Source organism: Phocoena phocoena, chromosome 2, assembly GCF_963924675.1.
Source record: "Phocoena phocoena chromosome 2, mPhoPho1.1, whole genome shotgun sequence".
Classification (NCBI taxonomy): Eukaryota; Metazoa; Chordata; class Mammalia; order Artiodactyla; family Phocoenidae; genus Phocoena; species Phocoena phocoena.
In genome coordinates this window covers 171,098,446-171,110,112 of record NC_089220.1, presented here as the reverse complement: position 1 = coordinate 171,110,112, position 11,667 = coordinate 171,098,446, and the positions used below count along the sequence as shown (strand labels likewise).

The window sequence follows — 11,667 nt, the reverse complement described above, 5'->3', positions numbered from 1 at the left end:
CTGATCCAACTCTTTGGGGTAAAAAATCAACACTACTGCAACATTAGTGCAAGTTATCGGTGTAGCTTAAATACTAATCCATTGATCCTCCTCCCGTTTTATTAAAGCAAGAAAAATCACATCATAGATTTTCTGTGATTTGACAAGAAACCAAAGCAATGTCTAGATAACTTGAAGAGTTCATGTATCACTTGGACAGTAGCCTAATCGGCATTTAACCCAAGCAGTATTCTCCACAGTAAACACAATTTAGAAATATAATTTCCATTGTTGCTGAAAGCCTCTCCTGGGCTTAATTTTTAACTCTGATTGAATTTTCCAAGGCAGTGAATGCTTTTTCGGTCTCCTCTCAGTTAGAAATATGCCAGTCATTTGGGATAAAGAGTTAATAGTTATCGAGACTTTGGAATTCTTCAGTCTGTGAGGTCATTTTTTTTAATAAGCTTAATAACCAGGCAGATAGCTCCCATCTACGTTCTTAGTGTTTCACAGTAACAGGAGAGGCATTGTCCAAACCGCACCGTTTACTTTTTTTATTCTATTTGCAATTATTTCAAACACTCTCCGGAGAGGTTAGGGCATCTTTCTGTGGAGGTGGGATATCTATCAGCAATGACCCAAATCTTATACCTGGTGTTTCTCAGGCTCAGTTAGAAACTCAAGCTGAGCTTCTGGTCCTGGCTGGACGTCAGCGGAACAGACTTCCACGGTGCCATTTTATTAACTCACTCCAGGAGACAATGCGGTCTGCAAGGAGACTTTGTTTTCTCCATGTCTGCTGATCAGCTGCGGTGAGAAGGGAATGATCCCTTGGCTCCAGTTTCACTGGGCCTCATCCTTTCCTCAAGCCTTTTAACACAGGTCACCACATATCCTATTTTCTGTTCAGTGTGGTGAGGAGGGTGAAAGGAACCGGAAGGGGTGGGTTAGAGCTCGGACCCTCGGTAGCTGGACGGGGTCCTCTGAGCCCTGGTTCTCTTTGCACACTGCGCTCCTACCCGCCAACATCAGCCACTGGCTTTGCTGTCCCAGCGCCCATGGATAAGTTACTTCTCACAGTCACGGGCTTTTAAGAGGGAGCAAAGCTGGGGGCAGGATGTAGGAGAAGACACTAGCCTCACCTTCCATCCTTTGCCCAACAGCCCCAGGCTCAACCTCGAATTTCACCTGCTACCCCCGGACCCTCTTGACCTAAGAGGCATTTTTACCCAAATTCTGAGCCCTCTCTTGTCTCAAGGGCCAGGAGCCCTTATCCGGGAAGAATGACCAGCTCACCTTCTCACTCTCTAAAGCTTCCCATGCTGGGCTTCCCTGTTGGCGCAGTGGTTAAGAAGCCGCCTGCCAATGCAGGGGACGCGGGTTCGAGCCCTGGTCCGGGAAGAGCCCACGTGCCACAGAGCAGCTAAGCCCGTGCGCCACAACCACTGAGCCCGCGCACCTAGAGCCCACGCTACGCAGCGAGAGGAGCCACCACGATGAGAAGCCCGCACAGCACAACGAAGACCCAACGCAGCCAAAAGTAAATAAATAAATTTATTAAAAAACAAACTTCCCTGTGCTGAGAGAGGCTGACGGCCTTGGGTTCACCTGAGAGGAAGCAGCAGGCCTGCACCCCTGGGAGCCGTGCACAGTGGGATTGGGCACCCGGCCTGGCTGGAACTGCTGGAGCTGGTAGGAAGGGAGCTTCAGAGAAGAACACTTCCTGCCCCCAAGATGCCTTTCTGTGTGTACTACAGCAGTGCCCCAAGAGGATTATAGTCAAGTGTTTCTGAATTGTCCGGTTGGTACTTAATGCTGGAAGATTCCTCAGAAGTGATGAGTACACACCAAGGAACTAGTCTCACATTCTGATTCCTTATCTGGGCAGATTGCTTTGAATCACTCAGTGGCTCCTTACCTTGACAAGCATGGCCCGGTCATCTGGTCCCGGCCTCACTCTCCAGGCTGGGCTCACAAGCTTCTTGCTCTGGAAACTCTGTACTCTTTGCAGTTCCTTGTATACTAGGCCAGGAGTCCAAAGATTTTATCTGTAAAGGTCCAAATATAAATATTTTAGGTTTTGCAGGCCCTACAGACTCTGCAACTTGCATATCTTGCATATATACCTAATGCTATATTTCTATTTGGTTTTATAATCACCTGTTTTTATATACATTTCCCCATCAGACTCTGATTTTGCAGGCAAAGATTATTCATCTTTATATCTTTGTATCTCTAGAATCCAGCAAGTATCTGCCATATCTAGTGTTAAATGAATAATTTTTAGTGAATGAACTGAACAACAATACCAATGAAAGTCAAGCTATATCCCCTCCCAAACTACCTCTAAAAGAAAACTGAAAGAAAAATGAAAGAAAGAAAGGGAGAGAAGAGAAAAGAAAAGAAAAGGAAAAAAAATAAAAACTAAGACAGACAACAGCCAAAGGGAGAGAAGAGAAAAGAAAAGAAAAGGAAAAAAAATAAAAACTAAGACAGACAACAGCCAAACAGTAATTTACACTAACTGTAAGTCATACAGAACCGAATGAAGAAAAACAATCAGCTGCTCACGAGTGCTACAGATAGAGAGTCATCTAGACCTGCCAGGAGAAAAGAGCTTGAACTCATTCTATCTGCCTCTGGACTCAGAGACTCAGGGTCTGTAACATATGGAACAATCATTTCTTACACATGTAGATTCTGCTTTGGGGGCAGTGAGCTGTCATAAATTCTCCCATCACCCTTTATTCCTCCCCATTTTCTCCCTAACTTATAGCCTCCCAATCTTCCTGTCCATTCAGATATCCGACAGAATTCCCAGAAAGTGGGGAGAAGACGTGGTCCTCCTACAGATCACAGTGAATGCAAGGAAGGTGCTGCAGTGCACAGTCTCCTCTGGGTTAGTTTTTCAGAGGATGGGGCAGTGAGCAGAGTAGGAAACAACTTCACCTCAGCTCATCAGAATCACAGCAAGTGTGTGCCATGCTCAGTTCAAAATTTGAACAATACAGAGAAAACTAGCAAAGTCCCTGTGCAAGGATGACACGTAAATTCCTGAAGCATGCTTTAAAAGTTTATGCTGTGTGAATTTTACCTCTCTCTCTCCCTATATCTATCTATCTATCTATCTAATATATATGTGTGTGTGTGTGTGTGTGTGTGTGTGTGTGTGTATCAACTAATAAATGAATAGATGTCTCCTCGACCCTGGAAACTGAGCTGGGAGTTATACACATACACACTAAGCAGTCCTTTGGCAGTAAACCTCAGGATGTGCCAAAACCAGCATTTGAGTGGACAGTAAATGTAGCCAAGAGCAATCTTCACTCTCTATAGATATTGTTCTAGAATAGAAGACAAGGAAAAGGCAAAAGAAGCCTGGAAAGTCAGTAGAACAAGAGAAAGGGAATTGTTTCAGAAAGAACATCTCAAAAAATAATATAGTAAATGAAGGAAATTAATCTCACAGAATGCAGAGTCAAGTTGAAAAGAAAGAGATAAATGACAGATGTGACAGTGTTCCAACCTAAGAATGACAGTAGTTTTTGAGAAAGAAACCATAATATTTGAGATAGAAGCAATAACTTAAGCACATTTCCCTGAGCTAGGGCAAAGAATCAAGCCTGTGGATCAAAAGAATCCTCCACCAAAATCACTTAAAATAAATCCACAATTAGATATCCTTCGGGGAAGAAGTAAAGCTGTCACTGTTTGCAGATGACATGATACTATACATAAAGAATCCTAAAGATGCTACCAGAAAACTACTAGAGCTAATCAATGAATTTGGTAAAGTAGCAGGATACAAAATTAATGCACAGAAATCTCTGGCATTCCTATATACTAATGATGAAAAATCTGAAAGTGAAATCAAGAAAACACTCCCATTTACCACTGCAACAAAAAGAATAAAATATCTAGGAATAAACCTACCTAAGGAGACAAAAGACCTGTATGCAGAAAATTATAAGACACTGATGAAAGAAATTAAAGATGATACAAATAGATGGAGAGATATACCATGTTCTCAGATTGGAAGAATCAACATTGTGAAAATGACTCTACTACCCAAAGCAATCCACAGATTCAATGAAATCCCTATCAAACTACCACTGGCATTTTTCACAGAACTAGAACAAAAAATTTCACAATTTGTATAGAAACACAAAAGACCCCGAATAGCCAAAGCAATCTTGAGAACGAAAAAAGGAGCTGGAGGAATCAGGCTCCCTGACTTCAGACTATACTACAAAGCTACAGTAATCAAGACGGTATGGTACTGGCACAAAAACAGAAAGATAGATCAATGGAACAGGATAGAAAGCCCAGAGATAAACCCCCGCACATGTGGACACCTTATCTTTGATAAAGGTGGCAGGAATGTACAGTGGAGAACGGACAGCCTCTTCAATAAGTGGTGCTGGGAAAACTGGACAGGTACATATAAAAGTATGAGATTAGATCACTCCCTAACACCATACACAAAAATAAACTCAAAATGGATTAAAGACCTAAATGTAAGACCAGAAACTATCAAACTCTTAGAGGAAAACATAGGCAGAACACTCTATGACATAAATCACAGCAAGATCCTTTCTGACCCACCTCCTAGAGTAATGGAAATAAAAACAAAAATAAACAAATGGGACCTAATGAAACTTCAAAGCTTTTGCACAGCAAAGGAAACCATAAACAAGACCAAAAGACAACCCTCAGAATGGGAGAAAATATTTGCAAATGAAGCAACTGACAAAGGATTAATCTCCAAAATTTACAAGCACCTCATGCAGCTCAATAACAAAAAAACAAACAACCCAATCCAAAAATGGGCAGAAGACCTAAATAGACATTCCTCCAAAGAAGATATACAGACTGCCAACAAACACATGAAAGAATGCTCAACATCATTAATCATTAGAGAAATGCAAATCAAAACTACAATGAGATATCATCTCACACTAGTCAGAATGGCCATCATCAAAAAATCTAGAAACAATAAATGCTGGAGAGGGTGTGGAGAAAAGGGAACACTCTTGCACTGCTGGTGGGAATGTGAATTGGTTCAGCCACTATGGAGAACAGTATGGAGGTTCCTTAAAAAACTACAAATAGAACTACCATATGACCCAGCAATCCCACTACTGGGCATATACCCTGAGAAAACCAAAATTCAAAAAGAGTCATGTACCAAAATGTTCCTTGCAGCTCTATTTACAATAGCCCAGAGACGGAAACAACCTAAGTGCCCATCATCGGAAGAATGGATAAAGAAGATGTGGCACATATATACAATGGAATATTACTCAGCCATAAAAAGAAACGAAATTGAGCTATTTGCAATGAGGTGGATAGACCCAGAGTCTGTCATACAGAGTGAAGTAAGTCAGAAAGAAAAAGACAAATACCGTATGCTAACACATATATATGGAGTTTAAGAAAAAAAAATGTCATGAAGAACCTAGGGGTAACACAGGAATAAAGACACAGACCTACTGGAGAATGGACTTGAGGATATGGGGAGGGGGAAGGGTGAGCTGTGACAGGGCGAGAGAGAGTTATGGACATATACACACTAACAAACATAGTAAGGTAGATAGCTAGTGGGAAGCAGCCGCATGGCACAGGGATATTGGCTCGGTGCTTTGTGACAGCCTGGAGGGGTGGGATAGGGAGGGTGGGAGGGAGGGAGACGCAAGAGGGAAGACATATGGGAACATATGTATATGTATAACTGATTCACTTTGTTATAAAGCAGAAACTAACACACCACTGTAAAGCAATTATACCCCAATAAAGATGTTTAAAAAAAAAAAAACTATAGATATCCTTCTGGGGAAAAAAAAGTGAATTATGAGAATGTCTCAAGTCAATGCTTTGACAGGAACAATAACCTCTACAAATCAGTTAACCACGTAGCTGTGGGGAGGATGCAGGAGAAGCTCATAGAAGTCAACCAATGGAAGTAGAGCTGGGCTTAATGGGAAAAAATAACTATCGTTCTCTCCCCGCTCTCCTTCTGCTCTCCCCCTCCAGCCCCATCTCACTTTTACTCCATGACTGCTTCATCCAAATTTCTCTACAAACTGACTTCTCTGCTTAGTTATTTGCTTATACATGGCTCATAATGGCTTCCTTCAAATGAAACATCAGAACTGGAGTCTGCATTTTCTTTGAGCTTAATGGCCTACAGGTAACAAACTCAGTCTCTGCTCCCCACTTACAAATTTCTGGATAAGATTACTGATAGTCAAGTGAGCCAAACAACAATACCAATGACAGTCAAGCTAAACCACTCCAGCTTTGGAGAGCTGTCACCCGTGGCCCAATTAGCTGTGCCCCAAAGAACAGGGTCATATCATAATTAGAGCTGTTCCATCTGGACTAAGTTCTTTATGAAGGGGTTATGGGATTGGAGGAAATTATTGAAATCTCTAGCCCAGTGAATTAAGAAAAAATTCTTATAAGCACCCAGGCAGGAAAAATATTTATTGAAAATGGAATAAAAACAAGTGTGGCCTTCAATGACTCTGCAGCATTCAATATCAGATGACAAAGATGCATAGTCCTTTGGGTTTTGAGTGGAGAAGAGTTGTGACCCAAGAATTTTGTGTGCAACCAATAAAAATATATTCTTTGCACCTGAAAAATGTTCTCAGATCTGCATGAGATTTTTTTTTTTTAAATACCATCCATAAGACATAGTCCAGCTAACCAAAAGGAGAGGCAGGACCTACCAACAGCACTTGAGCCATGGCACCAACCTCATGCCACATGGAAGTCATGAAAGAAGCAACAGACGAGTATAGCCATGGAGCTCTGCCATGAATGGAAGTACTTTTCATTGAATGTATCAATAAGGAATGCCACCCACCTCACTACAGCCAGGACAAGATGCCACTCTAGCTACTGGAGAAGTGCACCCCAACTACTATGCTTTAACCTCACAGGCTAAGGCCAGCTTCTGCCCAGAGGCCAAGCCCTCCTAACACCGAGGTAGAATTGGATGGGACAGGACCTCTCACTCTATCACCAGAGTCTGGTGAACACAAAGGACTCCTACACATGTGAAAAGAAGTGAGTTAGAGCCCAGAAGTGGGTTAAACTAGAGCTTCTGCTATTACCTGTACTGGTAATCCAACTTTGAGATTGAGGCACATTATTTTATACACAAAGCTATAAACAAATGCTCCCCAGTTACAGAAGCCACTGGTCACGTATTGACACTGGTCAATACTTAATAATTCAGGTATTGATGAGTCATAGGCTGAATGCTCAGGGTTTTACTCTAAAAATTTCTGTGTATTTACGGTAATAAACCATATCCAGTTGATTGATGATGAGCCTGTCAAATGGAAAACAGGTCCCGGCAAAACTACTCTGTCAATGTCATTGACAAGGAAAGGAAACGTCTGGGTTTACTGCAAGAACGAGATATGCCATTCTGGTTAAACCACTGATAGACTAAAAATTAATAATAAATAAAACATTTACAAACTAAAGCCTAAGACAATAGCAGTGGTGATTTTATTCAGTACTCATCTATCTGCATACAAGATCCGTGTGAAGGATTTTCCTTGCATTACATCCTTGTGATCTTTACAGAAACCAAGTGAGATATATTTTATTATTTCCATTTCATAGATCATTAAACAGAAGCTCACAGAGATTAAAGAATTTATCCAAAGTTGCGTGACCAGGATCAAGATAAGGTCCACACCCATATCTCTCTAATTCCAAAGCTTGCACTTTTAACCACTTTGAGCTCACCCTTTCCTGAAATTCACAGAATTACTAGTAAGGGTTCTGTTCACTAGGAAGGATTCTCTTACACCAGGTCAATTAATCTGAAAAATGCAAACCAATTTTCAACTTTCAAAAAGCTAATGAAACAAAATAAAGCAAAAATTCCAAACCATGGATAGGTGGATACAAATACCTCAAAATAGTAGAGAACACGAAAAATGTCCTTCTCATCAAAACATAGCATTCTGAAGTTTACAAAGTCGGTCTAAATTTTTTCTTTAAAAGCCAGAGAAAGGATATTTCAAGGAATGAACTAGAAGGGTTACTGTAAATTTTGCACATCTGATAAATATCCCACACTGAAACAATAAGTTTCAGAAACTTTTCTTTGAACGTTTATGCTCAACCTAAATGTTCTTAAATTTTCCTTTGTTTTCTCACGTAGTTCATGACAACTGAATCAAAGATGAATGAGTTATTTAAGTTAATGAATTTTTTTTAGCATGGGAAATGCCTGTATCATGATGCCACATGAAAAAACTAAGATACAAATTTTCTACAGTATGAACTTCAATAGATTAAAAAAATGTATAGAAAAGAACTGTAAGAGAATAATACACCAAAAGGTTAAGAATTTGGGGGCTTGGTTGGGCAAGTTATGAGTAATATGTTTCCTTCTTATTACTTCTCTTTATTTTCCAAATTTTTTAGAATGTGCACAATTTCATCATCAGAAATATAAACTTTACTTTTTTAAGAATTGTGATCTAGCCCACAACCTTGGTAGTGTCATTGGCTCAGTGGAAAGAACATGAGAGTCAGAAAAGTGGAACTTTCTAAGAAAATCAGATCCACCTCCCATAATGCCCCATACTGAAAGGCATCCATCCGCATGAACCCAAGTCATGGGCAAAACAAGAGGGCTGAACAATGACCTTCAAGTTTCCCTCCAACTCCACAGAAGATCATACTGCTATTATGAATACTCCATTGAGTAACTGTTGTGGCCATGGTAATTCATGGTGCAAACTTCCAACTACAGGAAGTGTAATTGACCCAGAGGTCCAGCTGCATGCTCTGAAATCCATCATCACGTTTGCATGAAGGTCACGTTTCCCATAGGTTGCTCCCAGCCAACAACTGAGCACAGCTGGGCACACTTGGGAGACACGGAACTCCTTTCAGACATGGAACCTGGCTTTGGCTCAAGGACTCCCCAGTGGCCTTGCTGAAACTTCCTTGAATGGCATGGCAATCTTGCACATTTCCATCCAAACTTCCTTCCTTGTCTCCTTCACTCAGGGTCAATGTTGCATTGTGGTCTTATGGCTCTCCATCCCTTCCTGGCTCTTTCTCATTTTTTTCACACAGGTGTTTCCCCTGTAGAAATCTTTGCACATTAATCTCATCTTGGCATCTACTGCTCAGAGAACCCAGATTAACCCAGCATATTGGTAGATCCACAAACTATACCTGTGCATAGAAAGACTGAACAGGAGGCTGCCCAGGTGGCACAGCTCCTTATAGGATTGCACACCAGGTTTATATTTTGTCTTATTGTCATTGTCATTTTCTTCCTTTTTATTTTTTTCTGAGATTTAAAAAATTTTTTATTTTATATTAAAATATAGTTGATTTAAAATTTGTTAGTTTCAGATGTACAGCAAAGTGATTCATTTATACATACACATATATACATTCTTTTTCAGATTCTTTTCCCAAATAGGTTATTACAGAATATTGAGTATAGTTCCCTGTGCTATACAGTAGGTCTTTGTTGATTATTTATTTTATGTATAGTAGTGTGTATATGTTAATCCCAAACTCCGGGTTTATCCCTCCCTCCCACTTTTTCCCTTTGGCAACCATAAATTTGTTTTCAAAGTCTGTCAGTCTGTTTCTGCTTCGTAAATAGGTTCATTTGTAATGTATCTTTTTTTTAGATTTCACATATAAGTCATATCATATGATATTTGTCTTTCTCTGTCTGACTTCACTTAGTATGATAATCTCTAGGCCCATTCACGTTGCTGCAAATGGCTTTATTTCATTCTTTTTTATGGCTGAGTAACAGTCCATTGTATACATGTACCATATCTTCTTTATCCATTCCTCTGTTGATGGACATTTAGGTTGCTTCCATGTCCTGGCTATTGTAAATAGTGCTGCAATGAACACTGGGGTGCATGTATCTTTTCAAATTATGGTTTTCTCTGGCTATACACCCAGGAGTGGGATTGCTGGATCATACAGTAGTTCTATTTTTAGTTTTTTAAGGAGCCTCCATACTGTTGTTCTCTTTTCTTCTTTTATAAAACAAATGTCAATTACGGTACAAAAAGACTAGTATTCTATTGCTTATAGACCAAAAACAAAATTTTTTTTTATTTCAATAAGCCTTTCCTGGGTTTATTTTCAACTTGTTCTTGTTTCTTCTGCCCCATCAGCCATATGCATCTCTTCAGCAACTTCTGACTCCCTATTTCAGGTCAGATAATAAGGTTCATTCTTCATTTCTGTCAACTACAACATTAGAGGAATCTTCCTCTGAGATTTAAAGTATAATTAATCACTTTCATCCAGCATGACCCTCTTTGGATGGCTAAGGGACCGTTTCATGCTAAAATCCTTTATTTTCAGTACAGTGGCTTCCACCTCCCATGGTTATTTGTCAGTCTCTGTCTATCTTAACCACTCCTTTGAAAATGTCAGCAAGCCAGCATTCCCTGACTCCTGCCCACCTCTCCCAGGTCGAGGATATTGGAATCCAAAGGTCTTCCCGCTGTGCTGCTCAGAATCCCTTTTGCAAGCTAAATGAGGCACAAATTTAAATTCAGAATCTCCAAATCAACATTTCAGAAAAGACACCCTTATTCTTTGGTAATTAGAAGGAAAAATAAGCAACTCTGCAGGAAAGTACCGTCCTTTCTTTGATGAGCTCTGAGTAATTTAGGGACTCCCTGGGAGACATTTCCTCTTCTGAGTGAGGGGCAGCAGGTCCTTGGGAGGGTCACTGCCCAGGATGCAGCCGGTGCCCCCCTTCTGTCCCCTGAGCAAGTAGTTCTGTGTCTGTGGCCTTGCATAAGCAGTGTTTCACCTTCTTGGTGATGTAAGATTTGGCTCTGGTTCATGGATTCTTGTGGCTATTGTACCAGTGCCAAAACCCTTACAGAGCAGTACTCAAAGAGATTGGGGGGAGAGAGCCCCAAGCATGTGCACAGACAAGATCGTGCCTTTGTGACAAAAGGTACTTTGATTTTGACCCTTTCCCTTAGACGGGACAACAAAGCTGTCTCCAAACTCATGCTACACCAGAAACCCTCATGGTGCAGCAGATGACATGGAACAGAGACATAGTCGATGCAGGACAGCCCCGCCGGTAACACAGAGAAAGAACTGGTCCAGGCTTGGAGGCGTGGGAGTGGGTCTCACACACTGGATATAACCGTCTAACTCCTGGATCCCCAGGCACTGAATCAGCTCAGGACCAAATGTCCCTATTCCCTTGTTTGACCAAAATGACCCAAGGAGAAGGCTGACTCAGAGAACCAATAAGATTTTTTTTCCTACTTCGTGTTCTTGTTTCTGTTTTATTGTCCTCAGGGAATGTAGAAAAAGCAAATGTTATCAGAAGTGATTTCCTCTTCACCAAGGCCATATGCATGAGGTTTTACGTCCCCAAATAATTTGTAGCCTTCCCCGAGGAGACCTTCCCTAACAGTCTCTCTTCAGTTATTTATTGTGACATTTCCAAAACAAACAACTGGACAATTGAAACCCAGTCTTGGATGGAGACGCTCAGGGATGCGAGATTATTGGTCTTAGGCGGCAGTCAGGACTCCTGCCTGTGGAACAAAGGAGCCCATCTCGTCAACCTCTTGAACCCTGTTCAGTTTCTCCAGTCACCCATGAAGCCTTCAGCAACAACACCAGCTCCCTTTCTCC

The 11,667-nt window shown here is 41.0% G+C and overlaps 1 non-coding gene across 1 annotated transcript; it reads left to right on the top strand.

Moving 5' to 3' along the window:
• Positions 1 to 2,948: 2,948 nt before the first annotated feature.
• Positions 2,949 to 3,057, top strand: LOC136119512 (U6 spliceosomal RNA). Its single transcript, XR_010655504.1, has one exon. It is a non-coding gene; the product is annotated as a U6 spliceosomal RNA (small nuclear RNA).
• Positions 3,058 to 11,667: the final 8,610 nt, after the last annotated feature.